Source organism: Pan paniscus, chromosome 1 (assembly GCF_029289425.2).
Source record: "Pan paniscus chromosome 1, NHGRI_mPanPan1-v2.0_pri, whole genome shotgun sequence".
NCBI classification, from domain to species: Eukaryota; Metazoa; Chordata; class Mammalia; order Primates; family Hominidae; genus Pan; species Pan paniscus.
This window is the reverse complement of record NC_073249.2, coordinates 178,038,886-178,060,179: the sequence shown is the minus strand read 5'-3', so window position 1 is coordinate 178,060,179 and position 21,294 is coordinate 178,038,886. Positions and strand designations below refer to the sequence as shown.

At 40.9% G+C, this 21,294-nt stretch overlaps 1 protein-coding gene across 5 annotated transcripts in view; it reads right to left on the bottom strand.

The window, feature by feature from the left end:
* The window catches only part of LOC100967527 (AGBL carboxypeptidase 4), a 1,457,032-nt gene that overhangs the window by 244,079 nt on the left and 1,191,659 nt on the right, over nt 1-21,294 (bottom strand). The window lies entirely within an intron of this gene.

The window sequence follows — 21,294 nt, the reverse complement described above, 5'->3', positions numbered from 1 at the left end:
GAGCATTGCAGGGAAAAAATGCATTGATTAAAAGGTGCGCTGCGTGCAGGATTATATTGCTTCAACAATCGCGCTGCCAAATTGCATTGCAACAAAACTGCATTGCCAAGTAGAGAAGTGTATGAGTGAGTGAATGCGGGATAGGGGTGGGGGCAATCTTGTTTGAATCTCAAAGTGTGAACTTGGAAGCCAGCAGAAGTTTGGAGTGTTTTAAATTTAGCCACCCTACCCGCGCCCCCAGCCCCGCACCCTCCCCGCGCCTTTCCCAGCCCTTAGTTTGGCCCCGCCTTTTCTTTGCTTTCTTTCTTTTTGTTTGTTTGTTTGTTTTGTTCTGCAAAACTGCCAGCTCCCTCTGTGGGAAGGGTCAGTCAGACAGAAAATTTCCCCTAGAGCTGCCAAACCAGTTCTGACCAGAACTGGGGCTTATCTGAGATTTCCAGTTGTGCCAGCTGGCTGGGGAGGTGGAAGGTTTGTCAAGGGCTGCTCTCATCTGAGGGAGCAGTGGCGCCCCTCTCCTCTATAGTCTTTCTCCATTGAGATACCCTCTCCACAGCACGCCCACCACTGAGCAGGGACAACTTGGAATCGCGGAGGGAGTTGAGGAGCGCTCTGGGTAACACAGGCCCAAGGCTAGGGATTTCTGGAGCACTTTGAAGAGTACAGGAATAGTACTCCATGGAATAGCGGTCTTTGCTCTGTCTCTTGCCAAAGAGAGCCTGGAGGGGCTTGGGTCCCCTCCAAGACAAGCCGTGAGGACCAGCCAAAGGGGGCTGATTGGGCTCTGTACTCATAGGAACCCTATCCCACATCAGAGGAGGTCAGTACCTTCACAGGGATGCCTCGTATCAAATATGGCTAGTTATATTTCTGTTGCCTAGCCAGACCTGGCACTTGACAGGGAGTTAATGAATTTTGGGTAAAGAAGAATAAATAAAAACCCACATTCATCCATCCATCCAACCATCCATCCATCCATCCATCCATCCAACCATCCATCCATCTGTTCATTCATTCCTTTATTCAAGCAACCAATATTCACTGAGTTTACACCACCTGCCAGATTCTGGGCCAGGTGCTGGTGATAGAAATGAAAAGATAAACACCTGGATTCTTGGGCCTTGCGAAGTCAGTGTACCAGAACTTGAATCTCAGTTTTGGGTTCCTGTGCCAAAATTAGGTAACTGTATGAATAACATACCTTTCCCATCCTCACAACCTTTACAATCTAGTCTAGGAGTATTAAAGAAGTATAAGCAAGTAATGACAGTATAATGAGAAAAGTATTGTCATAGAGGAATGCTTAATGGAGGTGTTGGACTCAATTAAATGTTATATTTTTAAAAATTCATCTTAATAAACTTTAGCTGTAAGAAAAAAACAGAATAAGTGCACCAAAATGTTAATAGTGATTTTTCTAGCTTCTTAGTAGTGGTAGATGATTTTGTTTTTCCTTGTATTCATTGTGTGTGTGTGTGTATGTAACTATTTTCCACAATGTTTTATTACTTTATCATCAGAAAACATTAAACATTATAAAATCAAAGCACTGTGCTCATATTTCACATCAGCTGCACTGACAATGAGGCAGATATTTATTTCACTGTGAAACAGACAGTGCGTTATATAAGTGAATCCCATCAACATATAGCTCTCATATCCAAATGTGTAGGTCAGTACAAATTTTTTTAAACCAACCCACTGGTTATGTGGTACAGCCAAAAATGACCACCACTTGTCCTGATGCAGCTGTTGGTCTTATCTTGCCCCATAAGCTTGTGGGAAAAAAAGGAGCCACTCTGAGTTGTTCCAGCACATTTACTGTCATGATTACGATTTCTTTGGACTGATCCTCAGTGAGTTTTTATTTTAAGAATACATTCCTATGGTGGTCAAGGGGAAGTAATGTGCAGCAAGACTTCTGGCAATTCACAAGATGGATCATGCAGAGTTGGCCGTATTTAACAAAAGTCCTTGAAGCTCCGGACTATGTTCCCAAAATGATTTCAAGTAGCCAATGGCCAACCTCCTCTCTGCATCTAAATGGGGGTGACCACAAAACATTACCAATCTCATCTCTTACTACCTTCCCAGACACAGTACACTCCAGACACCTAAACTATTTGACATTTCCAAAGATAGCATGTTTTAGCAGGTCCCAAGCTTTTGTGCTTTTTCTGCCTTCATCCTGGGAAGTTCTTCCTTCCTCAACTTACCCTGAAAATCAGCTCAAATGTCATTGCCTTTGTGAAGCCTTCCCCAACCACCCACACTTTTCAAGGATAGCCTATCTCTTTCTACTACAATATTTTGTCCCAGCACTTTTTATCTTCCCTCACTAGAATAAGAGCTCTTTGAGGGGAGGCAAAGGCTGAGTAACTTTAGCATCCCAGGTACCTAGCACAGGGCTGGGGAGTAAATGTTTATAAAACAAATGTATTAAAGAAGGACATAAAGAGAGCATGAATAACAAACCTCTTGCACATTTTTTCTTGAAAGTCTGTTCCTCTCTCTCTTTTTTTTTTTTTTTCTTGAGACGGAGTTTCGCTCTCGTTGCCCAGGCTGGAGTGCAATGGCCTGGTCTCGGCTCACTGCCACTTCCACCTCCCGGGTTCAAGCGATTCTCCTGCCTCAGCCTCCCAAGTAGCTGGGATTACAGGTGCTCGCCACCATGCCTGGCTAATTTTTGTATTTTTAGTAGAGACGAGGTTTCACCATGTTGGTCAGGCTGGTCTCAAATTCCTGACCTCAGGCAATCCACCCTCCTCGGCCTCCCAATGTGCTGGGATTACAGATGTGAGCCACGGCGCCCGGCCTTTATTATTATTAATATTATTATTATTATTATACTTTAAGCTCTGGTATACATGTGCAAAACATGCAGGTTTGTTACATAGGTATACACATGCCATGATGGTTTGCTGCACTCATCAACTCATCAACTACATTAGGTATTTCTCCTACTGCTATCCCTCCCCTAGTCCCCCAGCCCCCCACCCCCCTACAGGCCCCAGTATGTGATGTTCCCCTCCCCGTATCTATGTGTTCTCATTGTTCACCTCCCACTTATGAGAGAGAATAGGACACAAACAAATGAAAAAACATTCCATGCTCATGGATAGGAAGAATCAATATTGTGAAAATGGTTATATTGCCCAAAGTAATTTATAGATTCAATGCTATCCCCATCAAGCTACCATTAACTTTCTTCACAGAATTAGAAAAAACTAAAATTTCATATGGAACCAAAAAAGAGCCCATATAGCTAACACAATCCTAAGCAAAAAGAACAAAACTGAGGCATCATGCTACCTGACTTCAAACCATACTAGAAGGCTACAGTAGCCAAAACGGCATAGTACTGGTACCAAAACAGGTATATAGACCAATGGAACAGAACAGAGGCCTCAGAAATAATGCCACACATCTACAACCATCTGATGTTTGACAAACCTGACAAAAACAAGCATTGGGGAAAGGATTCCCTGTTTAATAAATAGTGTTAGGAAAACTAGCTAGCCATATGCACAAAACTAAAACTGGACCCCCTCCTTACACCTTATACAAAAATTAACTCAAGATGGATTGAACACTTAAATGTAAGACCTAAAACCATAAAAACTCTAGAAGAAAACCTAGGTAATACCATTCAGGACATAGGCATGGGCAAAGACTTCATGACTAAAACACTAAAAGCAATGGCGACAAAAGCCAAAATTGACAAATGGGATCTAATTAAACTAAAGAGCTTCTGCATAGCCTGTTCCCCTTTTTAAGCGTTGATGCTGAATCCCAACTCTGCCTTTCCCATTCCCAGTGATCGAAGGGCAGAAGAACATTGATTCTACCACTTGTAAGACAGACACATTCATTAACATATTAAATATCACTGCACCCTGGGGTTCAAATTCCCTACCCATGTCACTGTAAATCATTCTTATAAGGAGGCAGTTCCATTTTCCAATAACCCAGAAAGAGGAAAAGAACAGACGACGGACCCGGATGCTGACAGAGTAAACACAGATCAAAACGCATGTTTCATAGATCCACAGAATCGATTCTGGAGTAGTCATGACTGGCACGGGATGCTTAAAGAGATACCCTTGGACGGCACCAGAAAGACGTCAGTTCCTGCTTCCTGTGTGACTCACACATTCAGTCTATGGATACAGCTTAATGGAAAACCTACTATGTGCCATAGGGCGCCTCTTCCACCCTACTGAAAACTGAGCAACAATACTTTGACCTGGAGACCATAGCCCTGGGCTTTACACATACCAGATACTCAAGATATTGATGATTCTTTGCCTGGTGAGCAAAGATAGTTTAAATACAGATTTCAGACTTAAAGAGGCAACTGCAAACTTCAAGTTTAACCAAATCATTGTTGAATCCCCTCTTCAATATTTCTGCCAAATGGGCATCTAGAACACCTTTTATACAGTTCTAATGCCAGGAAGCTTACTAGCTCCCCTTAACTTTTATACATTACCAAGTGTTAGAAAGGTCTTTTTTACTTGCACTGAGGTAGAATCTTTAACCTTATAGCAGCCATACTAGGTTCACCAAGACTCTCACGCCTGCCCTTCAGACATGGTAAAACTTGGAATCCTGTCTCCCAGCTCTTTGTCTTCTGCCCAAATATCTTCATTTCCTTCACCTGTCTCTCCTCATATGACCTGGTTTCAGTGATGATAATTGTAATACCTATTTTTTCTCTAAAGCTTATAAATCATGCATGCCAGGCGCTGTGTATACATGATCTCAATTACTTCACACCAAATTCTTCAAGTGGGTGTTATTAAACACATGATAGAGTTGAGAACATGGAGAACTATGGCAAAGCAGTTTGGCTCTGGGGAGCCCTGGAAGGCTTGTGGTTATATTTCAATTTTAGACAGTTTGCTCTAGAAACATTGTGGGGAAGGATTGGAGGGGATGCAAGTCTGGGGAGACAGAGGCCTGCAAAGAGGTTGACTGTCCTGTCTCACCCCTCCCCCGACTCTCTTTTTCTGTGGGCCAAATGTGCTTTGCCTTTCATCCAAGTCATTTTAATGGAGCAGAAAATGTACACATCTGGGGCAGCTTTGCAACTGCATCTCCACTGCACTCTCCTGTTGAGTTTTGCAGAGCCTTGGGTTAATGTCAGGCTCCTTTGGTTTAGCCAGCTGAAGCATGTTCAGTGGCAGCAGTGGGACTTATGTTTCATATTACTACATGGAATTCTCAATGTAGTTTGCAAAACTATTTTTAAGGAGACCTGGGTTTTGTAAATTTTTAAAGCAATTGGAGCGTGTCTTTTCAACCTCTCTGCTAATGATTGACCACATTTTTTCATGATTTTGCCTTTTTTCCCTGTGATGTTTGATTAGACTTTTCAAGTCTCTGCTTCTTACATTTTTGAAAGACTTTTTAAATAGTAGTTTTAGGTTCATAGTAAAATTAAGAGGCAAGTACAGAAATTGCCTTCATACCTCCTATCACCCACACAGGTATAGCCTCCTTAATACCAACATCCCCCACCAGAGTGGTATATTTGTTGCAACTGATGAACCTACATTGACACATCATCATCACCCAAAGTCCACAGTTTACATTTGAGTTCACTCTTGGTGTACATTCTATGACTTTGGACAAAAATATAATGGCATGTATCCACCATTATGGTATCATACAGACTAACTTCACTGTCTTAAAAATCCTCTGTGTTCCACCTATTTAGCCCACCTCAGCAGCCCCAACCCTTGCAACCACTGATCTTTTTACTGTCTCCATAGTTTTGCCTTTTCCAGAATGTCATATAGTTGGAATCATACACTATGTAGCCTTCTCAGATTGGCTTCTTTTACTTAATAATATGCATTTAAGATTTTTCCATGTTGTCTTATGGCCTTTTACATTTTTAAAATTTTCCTATTTTGCCCAGAAAAGTAATTTGCTGTGCTGCAAGCTGAGGGCCACTGTCTTCTCAGGTTGATTCAAGGAAGGAATCAGTTGATACATGGCCAGGAGGATCTGGAGCTACTGGGAGGCCTGTAGTGGACATTATCCTGAGCTGTGTAGTCACACCGTAAAGCAGGGGCATCAACCCAACTCATTCATATGCACTCCTGCTCATGAAGTCTGATTGAGTCTGCTTGTGGGATTTTGGGCAGGGGAAGAGAATAGCAATGCAGAGGGGGAAGGAAGCAAAGAGAGGAGCTGCATGTTGAGTACAGGCTTAAAGGCCAATGAACATCACCTGGATAAGTTATCCAGGTGAGACTTAGAGGGAATGTAAACTTGTCATGTAGATGACAGATTGGAGGGCCAAAGAAATGTGGGCTTAGGAATCACACCAGTGGTTAAAACCTGACTTTGTTACATCTTTGCTGTAACTTTAGGCAAGACAATTCACCTCCATGAGCCTCAGCTTTCTCATCTGTGAAGGTGTTGTGAGACGTGGGCCAGGAATTTTCCACCCTTTCTGTGTATAAGGATCACCTTGGGAATTAAAAAATATTCCATCCCCAGGTCCTATCCCCTGAGACCCTGATTCAATTGGTTTGGGATGGGGCCTAGGCATTGATTTTTTTTGTTGTTTTTTAATTCCCAGAGTCTTCTAACATGAGACGAAGTTGAGCACCTCTGAGTTAGAAGATCTTAAGGTAACATGCCAAGCACACAGGAAATTCTCAACAAGTCATAAATATTATTATTTTCAGGAAAAATATACAGGGCTCCTAAATGTCTATCTAACCTTGGGGAAGTCTCTTAGCATCTCTGAGTTATGATTTCTTTATCTGAAAAATGACATGCCCATGTAAAAAGAAAACAGTATATTTAGTCTTAGGCTCTGGGTCCAAATCCTGGTCTGATAAGTAACGTCTATTCTTATGGTGTGGCCTTGGGTATGTTTCTTAATCTCTTCAAGCATCATTTTCTTCATAAGAATATTAATTCAACTTCACAGAGATGTTCTGAGGATTAAATGAGATAATCTATGTAAAATGCTTGGCACAGTGCCTGACACTGTGGTGAGTTCTCAGTAAATGATTGCTGCTGTTACTGTTATAATAATTATTATAGTTATAATTATAAGAACACATATCCCCATTCTGACACAGAGTGGGGGTGTCCAATATATTTTTACTGAATCAAATTGAATATAACAGACTGAACAATGCTGATGATAATCCAACAAGCATCCTAGAATGATTCCCGCCAAATGCTATCCCCTTCAATAAAACTCTGTGGTCATGGGTCACAGTCACTAAAGAAGCTCTCTAATTTCAAATGTTCAAGAGCCTCTGAGGCCACAGGGCTTGCCCAAACCTGCAGCAAATACTTCTGAAATACTGTGTTTGGGGCCATTCATTCTTTCAAACTGACTTTGTTGAGTATTTTTTTAAGAGAAGAAATAAAAACTTCTATGCATTATATAAAATGTAAAGTGTAGAAGCGTTTACAGCAATCTGAAGCCTTGTGGATGTGCACATTGGCTTGAAGTTCAGTTCAGGCAAACTGCAGTCAAATTCAACCATTCAGATCTCAGCTATCTTATGAGCTCATGTGGGTCACAAATGGAAATCACTGGTCAAACAAATGATCTGAATCCCAGCATTTTACTAGTAGTATAATATACTCTGCATAAGCAACAAAAAGTAAATAGATTCCCTGTGGTTAAAGATGAAAATAAATTTATTAATATAAAAAATTGTCACAAAGAACCAACATTTGAATTCGTTTTGAAAAAGAAATGAAAAGATTGACCTACCTCGGAAAAATGCAACTCGCTTCTTGAAATTATGAATTTCAATTAGGGGCCAACTAGTTTGAGAAGTTGCCTCTAGTTTCCTTTATTAAATTAACTCATTCTGTAATTTTTCAGGTGAAATGTCACTTCCTCAGGAAAGTCCTTCCTGACTCACTCCTTCCATCCCCCTCCATAGACTAGCTCCAGTCCTTCTTACACACTTCCATGGCTTCTTATAGTTTTCTTCATGGAGTGTATCTTAGTATGTAATTATGTGTTTATTCTATTATGGTCTATCTCTGCCTATAGATCAAAGCTCCATTAGAGAAGTGACCATATCTGTTTTCTTCACTGTTGCATCCTTGTGCCTAACCTGGCACATGAGAAACCCTAAACAAACACTTGTTGAATGAGTGCATGTCTGAAAGGCAGACCCTAAAGAACCCCCCTACCCAGAGATGAGAGGCAACAGGTGTACGAAGGGCCATATTCTGTCCCTCTAAGTCTCATTTTCCTCTCTGTGTTTCTGTGCTTCCACCATGTCTGGCTCCTATCTGACTGGAACATCAATAAAAGCCTATTTCCCATTTTCCCTTAGCAACCACTGGATAGTTAACATTTTCAAAATGTTTTTCCAAATACGAAGAGAGAATAAAATGGAAATAAATAGAAAAATGATGTACACAGAAGAAAAATAGTCAAGTTGACAGTCACACATGGTGGTCATACACTAATCCTAATAATAACATAATAGTAGCAGGAACCTCATTGACACAGTCTCTGGGCCTTCCGGGAAACAAGATGGTGATTCTGCCTTATTCCACAAGGCTAGAGTTCTTTCTTATCCTGTTGTTGTTGGCTGGAAGTCATTGACTCTCTAACCCCCTACTTAGTTAAGGAGAACCCTGCCTCATTCTAGTCTTCTGATGATTCCAACATCATTTTTGAGGCAACAGGGCAACCTTCCTTCAGAGACCACATTAGTTCTCTGGTTATCATCTCTGCTCATCCCAAGCACCTGGTGGTTCAAAATGCCTGCCCTTCACAAGTCCTCATAGGGCCAGAGTGTACCCCTAGACTTAAAAAAAAAAAAAAGACAACTCTAGGTTACCATTCTGAGTCAAAGGCATAAAGGAGAACATTCGTTCAGAAGGTTAAGTCATCTCAGAAGTATACAGCAAACTATGAACTCTGATTTTCTTAAGAATGTCTCTCAACCACACCAGAAAGTCAATACAAAATCAGAGGAGAGAAATGAAAACAGAACTAATGATTATTGATTTCCATGATAGGAACTGTACTAACTGCTTTACATATTTAGTTCTTTTAATCTTTTCAAAATATCCCATAAAGTCAGTATTATTATTATCTCCATTTTTCTGATGAGGAAACTAAGACTTAGAGAGGTCATAGAACTTGTTTATAGTTACATGGAAAAGACTTCAACCTGGGTTTCTTTGATTCAAAACTTAGGTTGTGATGGCTGTTTTGATATAGGCCTTGCCTCAGAGTTTCCTGAAGCAACAAGGAGCTGAAATGACTATGGGATTTAATCCCTGTTCCCTTTTTCTTAGAGGCTGAATCCCTACCTAGAAACCTGAGAATTAGACCCTATGGGAAAGTCCAGTATCTACCATTCCAATCATTCATGTCTTAAGTAACTAATAATTTTGTAAACACTGAAGATTTGACTACATTATCTGTGGTTTCTTAAATCATGGCTTCCTTACACCAGAGTCTGAATTTTTTAAGCTCTTTGAGGTTACCAACTGTTGAAGCAGATTTCTACTGTCATATATCCTCTGCTGATGGCCAAGGCATTAGAACCTGTTGGTAATCACCTCTTACTGCTGGGGAAGAGTGGAGGATTATCTGAGCCAAAAAAGGAGACAACTGGATAGCCCCAGTCAGAGATATCTCTGTGAAAAATGTCAGCCTCCCCAATACCCTGCAAAAGTGTTTTCTTACCCTATTATTGATTAGAGGAATAAGAATAAGAATAGAGATAATAGTAGCAAACCTTTCAGGAATGCTTGCCTTGTGCTAGGCTTTATGTACATTTTTCATTTAATCCTCAAAGTAGTCCTGGACGTAGGTACTATTATTATTAGCCTCATTTTAAAGGTGAGGAAACAAGGCATAGGGATGTTGGGTAATTTTCCCAAGGTCACACAGGAGTAAACGGTAGACACAGGATTAAAACCCAGGCCATGTGACTCTAGAGCCCCAGCCATGGACTTCTGCCCCAATTCTGGCTCCCACTGAGTCTGACTCTCTAGCCTCATTGACAGGATTTGTGCTCTTCTGGTCAGGATGGGGAGATGATGAAACATTCATCCTCAAAGGGTCATATACAAGTTCTCCAGGGATGTCCAGAGGACCCCTATTGGTCCAGGTGAGATTCTGACAGGCACTATCATCCAAATGTCCCAACAAGCACCCTGGAGTTCATTTATATTTTCATTCTATGTTGTGGTGGGTGGGAATGTACTAGATCCAATCCACAGGATAAAGATGGCTGTCTTTCATTTACTAACACAAATTTCTTTATTTAGTAGCACAAAGGAATACTTATTAATGCCAACCAATATAAAAAAATCCTTTCCCTCCAAGTTTTTATATTATAATGGAAAACTGACTCATATATGCAACATACAATACATTTTCTTTTGATAGTTCTTTTCATAGATTCTTTTAATGCTGGCGGGGGATGTATTGGGGTGCAGAATATTAAAACCCCACCTCCCCATCTTTATTATCAGGCACACCTCTATTATCAAGGAAAAGAAATGGCAAGAATAGAGGAAAAAGAGATAATCAGTTAAGGGCGAGGCATTTTTTTGCTAACGTAAGGATGGATAAGAGAAAGATGCACACAGGTGCATGGGACTCTGGATAGTGGCCAAGGAGAGGTTTATCTCAACTGGTAGGTCTAGTAGGTAACTGGAAAAGACCCTACCTCCCACCCTGCTAACATATTTGGCCACATTGCTGGGCCATCAAATGGTCTCCAATCACTAAGCTCTGTTGCTGGCTTTGGGACCCATTCTGGAGAGGCAGCATGTCACGAGAGGTATATGGCAATATGAAAAGTGAAAAGTGCACAGGCTTTTAACTCAGTTTTGGGCTCAATTACTGCTTTATCACCAAGGTACTGTGAAACCTTAGGAAAATCTGTGACTCTCAGTTTCAGGTTTTTCAACTGTCAAAGAGATCCTTATAAGGTTTTCATGTCTAACTGAGACAAGGCATGTAAAGTGCCTGGCAGGCACAGTGCCTGTCACACAGTAGGTTGCAAAAACTATGAGTTGCCTTTTTCATTCTTACCTTCTGAGATAATTTCTATTACTCTTTCCTTTCAGGAGGTCACAGGGTAATGACAAGGATGGGTTCCTGGAGCCAGTTCATTTTGGGTGAAGGATTTTCCTCCTCCCTGAAGGCTGGGCAGTATTACTGTAGATATGCCACCCACCATCCCTTCCTGGCAAACAAAGGCAGTCTGCCTTGTTTAAGAAAGCTGGAATCTTACTAAGGTCTGTACTTTTATAAATTGTAGGACTTAAGTTGAGTTTGGGGTTTTATTGTCTGCTTTTAAGATCATGATCAGATATTATATATTTAAAACATGGCTTCAGAATTGTGAAACACAGTGTTCTCAATCATAAAAAAGGATGAACTATGTTATGCCTTTCTGTTTCCATTTCTGGGTTCTCTTTTTGTCTCCTTGCATGAATTTTTCTGTGATGCCCTGCCTTATGTCCTAATTCTTCTGGGACACTAACTGTGAAAATGTAGGCAAGATTCTTAACTCCTTTAAAACTGTCTTATTTGTTCATTCATTTATTTACTATTGAACTATTTGGTGAGCGCTTATAATGTGCCAGAATCTCTGATTAATGCTTGGGATACAGTAGAGAATCAGACAGACAGTTTCCCCCATTTGTAAAATGGGAAAATGAAACGCATATTTTAGGATTTTCAAATGGAGTAAGTGAAATTTTATATATATATATGAGAGGAAGAGACAAAGAAGAGGACTAAAATCTATTGAACCCCTTACTTGATCCCCAGTAATGCTAGGTGCTTGATATGCAATTCTGATAATAAACTTGGGAAGTGATTGTTGTTATCCCTATTTTATAGATGTAGCAACTGAGGTTCAGAGAGGGAGAGTGAAGGTCCAAGTCACACATTGGATTCAAACCTGGTATGAAGTCCATATGGTTCTCACTCTGCTATGTTGCCTCCAGTGGTCTTGGAACACTGCTTGTCATCCACTGGGTGTGTTAATTCCCCATCACCAACTCCACATAGAAACTGGGAGGCTGTACTATTCTTGCTGCGTGGATATATATATATATATATTTTTTTTTTTTTTTTTTTTTTTGAGACGGCATCTCGCTCTGTCACCCAGGCTGGAGTGCAGTGGCCCAATCTCGGCTCACTGCAAGCTCTGCCTCCTGGGTTCATGCCATTCTCCTGCCTCAGCCTCCCGAGTAGCTGGGACTACAGGCGCCCACCACCATGCCTGGCTAATTTTTTTGTATTTTTAGTAGAGACGGGGTTTCACCATGTTAGCCAGGATGGTCTTGATCTCCTGACCTTGTGATCTGCCCACCTTGGCCTCCCAAAGTGCTGGTATTACAGGCATGAGCCACACTGTGGATATATTTGATAGCACTAAATGTGGTCTGGGTAGAGTAAGGGGTACTTGAATGGAAAATCCAAATCCTGTTCCCTGATTCTTTAGGGACAAGATGTAAAGAAGACTTTATGAAAGGAAAGGGAGGGAGACATACGTTAAGCTCACTAACTCCAAGTCATAGGAAGAACTTTAAGGTCCTCTGGCAGCTAGACTCACCAGCTCAGGAGACAGCTGGGACATGGACTCTTGGCGAGAGGAACATTGTCTTTCCCAAGCCAACCCATCTCTGCTGCAGTGACATTAAAAGATAAAATGTTCAAAACTCTCTACCCCTCTGACTCTTACCACTTCCTAGGTGGAGGCAGACCTGAACTGCATAAACAACGAGGTATATTTTTCCATTTAAGATGTTCAGTGCCTATCCAAGGAAGAAAGAGTCTGTCAGAAAACGTTCACTTAGGGCCTGCACATTTTCAAGAAGCTGAAAGCAGAGTAGGAAGTGAAATCACTATGCTTACATTTGGCAAGAGGACTGCAAAACTGCCCCCAAGCTAAACAATTTGGACCTGTGCACCCTTTTCTCTTCCATCTCTTTGTTTGGACAAGTCACAGCAAGAGCACGTAACAGATTTACCAGCACTATTCATGTGTTTTTAACTTTACGAGCAAAGCCTTCTCTTTGGTATCAAGAAAAGGAAGGGTCGGTCATGCCAGAGAGTGCCTGTTGCCACTGAGAAAACTTGTGAGGGTTACCAGAATGAAAAGACAGACACAAATGAAGAAAGGCAGAGTTTTGCATGCAAAAAAGGGGAAAAAAATCTTTTCCTTGGCATAGAAAAATTTCATCCTGAAGGTTCTTTTTTCCCTTTTTTTGGCAATGTGATAAACACCTTAAAATAGAGTTATGAAACAGAAACAGATTCTATAGAATGAGGAAACCAAGACTAGTGACCTCAGAGAACTTATGTATCAAACCTGTCATTCTAGAGATGATAAAACTGAGGCCAGAAGGATGATGATTTCCCCAAAGTCAAAGAGTTTGTCATTGACTGCTATGGTTTGAATGTGCCCCTCAAAGTTCATGGGTTGGAAACTTAATCTCAAGTACAACAGTGTAGAGAGGTGAGACATTTAAGAGGTGATTAGATCATAAGGGTTCTGCCCTCAGGAATGAATTAATATCATTATCTCAGGAGTGAGCTCATTATTGCAAGAGTGAGTTTGTTATAAAAACGAGTTTGAGCTGGGCGCAGTGGCACAAGCCTATAGTCCCAGCTACTTGGAAGTCTGAGACAGAGGATTGAGCCCAGGTTCAAGACCAGCCTGGGCAACATTACAAGACCTTATATCTGAAAAAAAGAAAAAAATTATTTTGTCTCTCTCTCTCATCTGTCTTGCCATGTGATGCCTTCTACCATGCTATGACACAGCAAGAAAGCCCTCACCAGATGTAGCCCCTTAACTTCCCAGCCTCCAGAACCATGAGCCAAATAAGCTTATGTTGTCTATAAATTACCTAGTCTGTGGTATTTTATTATAGCAGCACAAAACTGATTAAGACATGACCAAATCAATAATGAAGCTCAGCTTCTAGTGGGCCTTATCACTGTCCTCCATTGCTCGGCATTCCCTTGATTATAATGAAAAGCCTTCAGTAAAAGGTAATCCCATTCATCCTCGGGCGTTAGCTTACCTAGTCTTAAGTAAACATATGCCAGCATTTTCCAGGTTTAGCATTAGAAGAAGCCTTTTAGCTGAGGAGGGGGGTGGGAGAGGACGAATTAATTCTCTTCTCTAAATCACCTTCCCCTTGGAGTCTATCTATAGTCCTGCTGCCATTTCCATGCTGCCCTCCCCCACCACTACCCTCCATTCCCCCATCCCCATCAAGGGGTTCTGTTAATTCTCTAACACTTGAGCCAAAGAATGAGCCCAACCCATTTTGGGGGTTGCCCTAAGCATAGCTGAGGTAGTCTGAACTTACAAAGAGACTTTATTGAAACAGAGGTAAGAGAAAAGGCAGTAGAATGTAGTGGAGCAATCTGAACTTTGAAATCAGAAAAATCTGGGTTTAAATCTCAGCTCTACTGCCCATTAGCTGTGCAGATCTGACTAAGTCACTTGTCTTGTTAAGTTTTCTCATTTGTTGGATATGGAGACAAAATTAGGGCATTTGATACAATTAAATAATAGCATAAGGCATCTATCTCAGATCTTTGCACACAGTAGGCACTGGTGTTCATAAAACATAAAAAAATGTTTGATTTAGAAAGCATGGGTTTATGGTCAATCATTCAAAAAACATTTCCTGAGCCACCTTATCTGTGCCAGACTCTAAATTAAGTGTTGGGACAGAAACAAACAAGAAATGGTCCTTACCCTGCAGGAAATAATTTTTAATGGGTGTTATGGGTTTCACTGTGTCCCTACAAAGATATGTTGCAGTCCTAACCCCCAGAATTTGTTAATGTGACTTTATTTGAAATCAAGATCTTTGCAGATATAATCAAGTTAACATGAAGTCATTAGGCTGGGCCCTAGTTCAACATGACTTGTGTCTTATAAGATGAGAAAAATACCATATGAAGACAGAGACACATAGGAGGAATGCCATATGATGATAGAGGCAGAGATTGAAGTAATGCAGCTGCAAGCAAACTAAGGAACACCAAAGGATCAATGGCCACCATCAGACACTAAATAAAGACAAGGAAGGATTCTACCCAGAATCTCAGTGGGAGCATGGCTCTGCAAACACCTTGATTTTGGACTTGTATCAACAACAGTGAGAAAATAAATTCATGTTGTTTTAAGTGACCCAGTTTGTGGCATCCCTAGGAAACCAATAGAATTGGGAGATATGCAAGGGAGCAAATGCAATAATTCCAACAGAATAAATGATGTAACACTTAATGAGTTCCCTGAGCTGTGCCTATTACATTTATTAAATTATGTAATCTTGGTTAAGCCAGGAAATCTTGCGAGCCTCGATATTCATGGAGGTATGTGTAAGTAGAAGTAGTTTGTCCAAGAAAAAGACAGGCAATCCATGTCTGCCTGAGGAAGCTGGGGAAGGTTTTCCAAAAAGGATAGTTGGAGCTGATACCTCAAGGATGAGTAGAAGCTTAGCAGGTGTGGGAAAGAGCAGAGGGAAAGACACCACTCAGGCTAGAGAGCCTAGTGTAGAAGCAGAAAAGTGTGAACTAGTTTTTAAATTTTTAGAAAACTACAAATATTTAAGCATTGCTGGCGTATGGTGCTGATATTCATCAGCCTTCTAGATCCCTTCCTCACCTTGATGTCCCACAGACACCTCCTATTCAAAATATCCCAAATTGAAGCAGACCGCTCTTTCTACCCCCATTCACACTCCATATATGTTCTCCTTTTGCATTCTCTGACTTGGTGAATGGCCCCACTACCTACCCATGTAGCCCAGCTAAAAGTCTCTAAGTGTCCACATGACGAACTCTTGGAAATTGACTTCCTTTTTATATCCAATTTACACAATCATTTTTGAGCTTTACTGTCTTTGGTTCTGATGGCTTCTCACTTGGCACAAGCTCTGAACTCTCCAGCTGTGTCTCTAGGCCATATTCCTTCCAGCTAAGCCTCTCTGCCAGATAATTAATGATCTATAAACAAATGCTTAATTGTACTAGGGGAGCACATATTTAAAGAAACTTTATGATAAAGCAAAGGATCCTTTTCATAACATGAAGAGCATCTCTCTCACAAACTCCCCCAGCCTCAGTTTAACATTTAGCCTGACTTTTCATTTCACATATTAAATCTAAAGCTCTCTTATAGCAGCACCCCAAAAATAAAAGGACAAAAATCACCTAAGAGACAGATGGTATTATCCTGAGGTTTATCCATGTCAGGTACTTCCTGAAATACCTCTCTTTTCTCTGTAAGTCCAGCCCCTTTGGCCCTCAGACTCAAGACTTCGGCACCTGCTGGGAGGAAGAAAACTTCAGCTCCTGGCAAGAAGGGGAAGGAGATGTGAATTTATTAAGAATGTAATATATGCCTGGCTCTTTTATTTATGTTCTCTCATTTTACTCTTCACAACAACTCCATGGACTGTTGCCACCCATTGATAAACAAAAAAGTTAGGTACCTTACACAAGGTAGTAGGAGCTTATAAAGGGGAATGACTGACATTGAAGGGGTATCTGAATTAAATATAATAACATTATTATCTCTAAGCACACTCTTTCAAGCTGTTTAGGTTATCTAGTCAGCCTCAATGCCTTTTCAAAGCGGGTATAAAGTCATCAGTTAGAGAATATGCCTGGCCATGCCGATTCCTCAAGAGTGGGCCAGGCACATCGACCCTGGTGGTCAAGAAGCCCCAGTGGAAACTTTTCTGTTTGTCGCTGCTTTGGGGATCTACCCTTGTGCTGGGAGCCAGGGTTAGGTGCTGTTGGAGGAGGGGCCAATCCAGCCACATAGGCACTTCAGAGAGGAAGCACCTTGGCTGGGATCTGAAATTGAGCCCTCTCTAGGGAGTTTGAAAAGGTGGTTTTTGTGCAATTCTTAATGTCCTGGCTGTTTCAGAAAGAGGAAGCACAGCAACATTTTTAGAACAGTTAGTGGGGTGTGACAAAACCCAGAGACTGTACCCACAGGAACTTTCTCCCTGCTCATTTGTTTCAGAAAACATTTGGTATTCAAGGAGCACCTGCCACATTCCAGGCCCTATGCTCTCCCACTGGATCTTCAACCTCTTATCTTTGGCAGGCTCCTTCCTATATGCACTTACACATGCCCAAGCCTTTCCCAGCTTCAAAAAGCAACAATGGCCACCTCAAAACCCTCACTCATCCCTGCCTCTCCTTCAATTACTACCTTCTCTCCTCCTCTGGGAAAGCAGAAGTTTTTGGAAGAAAGTGCTATGCATAGTTATTATAAACATCCACTCACCTCCCATTCACTCCTCAACCCCACTGCAGTCTGGCCTTTGCCTCTACCGAACCTACTCTCCAAAGTCACCAATGACTAACTGATTCAAGGACACTTTGCCTCATTTGGTCTCTCAGGAGCATTCACACTGTTGACCTTGCCTTTTTCCAGAAAATTTTTTTCCTCTTAATTTCAGTAATCTTTAAGTTCTTCTGACCTCTTTGATAATCTTCAGTCTCCATGTAGGCTCCACTTCCTTGACCCCCATTTCAGATGTCAATATTCCTCAGAATTTTACTGTAGGCCTTCTGGACTTTTTCATTCTGTGTATGAATACACCTAGTGCAGACTTCTATTCTGAACTCCAGTTACATAGGCATACAGCTGCTTACTAGACATATCAACTTTAAGGTTTTAATGGCATCTCAAATATTTCAAATCCATCTCTTCAAACTTTTGAGAAGCCTGCTTCTCCTGAACTGTTTCCTATTTTAGTAAAGAGTACTATCATCCACCCAAAGATCAGGTTAGAAACCAGTGAGTCATTCTTGACTCCTACTGTCCTCTCACCTCTTAGTCATCAACTCCCATGGATTCTGCACCATATATATCTTTCAAATCTATTTCACTTCTCCACTATATCCTAGTTCAATTTTCATTTCCCTGCTGTAAATCTTACCCCTTTCCAATGCATTCCCTAAACCAGAATGATCATGCTCAAATGCAAATTTGATCATGTTACTCCTCAGAAAAGACTTTCCAAAAGCTTCTCATCTATCTTTGGATAAAGTCCCACCAGATTTTAATCCTATACAATCTCTACCCCCTACCAACTCTCTGGGCTCAACTCATGCTACGTATTCCCTTATTCTCTTTGCTTCAGTCAAACTGGCTGCCACCTTGTTCTTCTCTTTTTCCTCCCCCTCCCCCTTTTCCTCAACCCCTTCTTTTCCTTTTTCTTCTTTCTTTAACTTTTTATTTTTAGATAATTAGAGATTCACATATAGTTGTAAGAATAATCGAGAGTTATCCTGTATACCCAGTTTCCTCCAATGGTAACATCTTGCATACCAGAGTACAGTATCACACCCAGAAAGTTGACATTGTTATAATCCGTTGACATTATTCATATTTCACCAGTTCTACATATATTCATTTGTGTATATGTATGTGTATTTAGTTCTATGCAATGTTTTTTTTGAGATGGAGTCTTGCTCCATTGTCCAGGCTGGAGTGCAGTGGCACAATCTCAGCTCACTGCAGCCTCCGCCTCCTGGGTTCAAGCGATTCTCCTGCCTCAGCCTCCCAAGTAGCTGGGATTATAGGCATCTGCCATCACATCTAGCTAATTTTTCTATTTTTTAGTAGAGATGGGGTTTCACTATGTTGGCTAGGCTGATCTCAAACTCCTGAACTCAGGTGATCCACCCGCCTCAGCCTCCCAAAGTGCTGGGATTACAGGCATGAGCCACTGTGCCTGGCCAGTTCTATGCAATTTGATCATGTGTAGATTCATGTGACTACCATCACCATCAAGATATAGCACAGTTCCATGACAAAGATCAAACTGGCCTTATTCTGGTGGCTTCAGTGGGTCAACTTCCTTTTACTTATAGGTATTCACATAGCTGTTCCCTCTACTTATAACACTTTCCCCTAATACCATTCATTTGTCCAATTACTATTTATTTTTCAGGTCTCAAATTAAACATTAATTCTCAGAAATACTTTTTCTAACCCTACACTTGGTTAGGATGCTTGTTCTCTGTTCCACTAGCACCCAACACTTCTTCTCTCCCATGAAGGCACCTATTTTCTCACCTCTGCATTAATATTATTCTGCATGAAGGCAGAGGTTATGTGTGGCTTGTTTACTTCTATATCTCCAATATCTAGCACAGTACTTACAACTATGGAATTCCTCAATTAAAATAGGTAGGAACAGTAAACTCATAAAAACTGATGAATCTAGTGGAGCTCTTTCCTTTAAGGAGCTCCCAGTCATAAAACAGGCCACTCTTAGACAGTGTATTGAATTAGTATTGTCTTGGAAGGAAGCACTGGAGGTTGTGGGGATCCAGAGTATCCATTTTCTCCCCAGCTTCTAAATATACATAGTTGGGCACAGCCAGGACAAGAAGAATCCTTGAGTACCCACGTTCATCTGCCCAGAACCCTTCAGCACAGTTTAGCAGGTCAGGTAAGTGGAGCATAGACTGTGGTTACGAGTCTAAAGACATGATTTCAAAGATCTCAGCTGGTTAATTTTCTCAGCTCTGTAACCATAGACAGAAAGCAATCTTGGTTACAGATTGGGTCCCACACTATGAATCCTGATCTTGACCACAGAATGCCCCTGATCAAGGCACAGATCTTAACACCATCCAACCATGTGATAAATATAGCATCTTCCACAAGGAGAACAGGTAAGGTAAAGGTAAACCTCCATAGTGGGAAAACAGCAGCCTACTCTGACACAGGAAAGCAGAACTCGAATCATATGTCCTTCTAGGGGTCAATGATATGCACACCCTAAGAAAAGAAATGTAATTATTGAGTCTTGAAGACTTAAACCTGGAAGGACTCTTAAAGGCAATATGCACCCTTACGTGAGGTTTGATGTTGTAGAGAATAGAAACTCAGCTTACTGAATATAGTAGTAAAATGTTAACCTTTCATATCTAGCTTCAGACCCAAAAACCCTTGTTCCCATTTCAGAATCCTTTCTAATTAATTTTACCAAAGCATAATGACTTTTTTTTATTTTAATAGTTTTTGGGGAACAGGTGGTTTTTGGTTACATGGATAAGTTCTTTAGTGGTGATTTCCGAGATTTTGTTGCACCCACCACCTGGGAAGTGTACACTGTACCTAATATGTAGTGTTTTATCCCTCGCCCCCATCCTACCCTTTCTCCCAAGTCCCCAAAATCCATTATATCATTCTTATGCTTTTTCATCCTCATAGCTTAGCTCCAACTTATAAGTGAGAACATACAATGTTTGATTTTCCTTTCCTGAGTTACTTCACTTAGAATAATGGTCTCCAGCTCCATCCAGGTTGCTGTCAATGCCATTATTTTATTCCTTTTTGTGGAGAGTAGTATTCCATAGTACGTGTATATACCACATTATCTTTTTTTTTTGAGACGGAGTCTCACTATGTTGCCCAGGCTGGAGTACAGTGACACAATCTCGGCTCACTGCAACCTTCGCCACCTGGGTTTAAGCAATTTCCAGCTAATTTTTGTATTTTTAGTAGAGATGGGGTTTCACCATGTTGGCCAGGCTGGACTTGAACTCTTGACCTCAAGTGATATGCCCACCTCAGCCTCCCAAAGTGTTAGGATTACAGGCGTGAGCCACTGCACCTGGCCCATATACCACATTTTCTTTATCCACTCATTGGTTGATGAGAATTTAGGCTGGTTCCATATTTTTGCAATTGCAAATTGTGCTGCTATAAACGTGTGTGCAAGTGTCTTTTTCATATAATGAGTTCTTTTTCTCTGGGTAAGATACCCAGTAATAGGATTGCTGGATCAAATGGTAGTTCTACTTTTACTTCTTTAAGGACTCTCCATACTGTTTTCCAGAGTGGTTGCACTAGTTTACATTCCCACAAGCAATGTAAAAGTGTCCTCTTTTTACCACATCCATGCCAACATCTATTATTTTTTAATTTTTAAATTATGGCCATTCTTGCAGGAGTAAGGTGGTATCTCATTGTGGCTTTGATTTGCGTTTCCCTGATAATTAGTGATGTTGAGCATTTTTTCATGTTTGTTGGCCATTTCTGTATCTTCTTTTGAGAATTGTCTATTCATGTCCTTAGCCTACTTTTTGATGGGATTATTATTTTTTTTCTTGCTGATTTGTCTGAGTTTCTTGTAGATTCTGGATATTAGTCCTTTGTCGGATGCATAGTTTGTGAAGATTTTCTCCCACTCTGTGGGTTTTCTGTTTATTCTGCTGATTATTTCTTTTGCTGTGTAGAAGCCTTTTAGTTT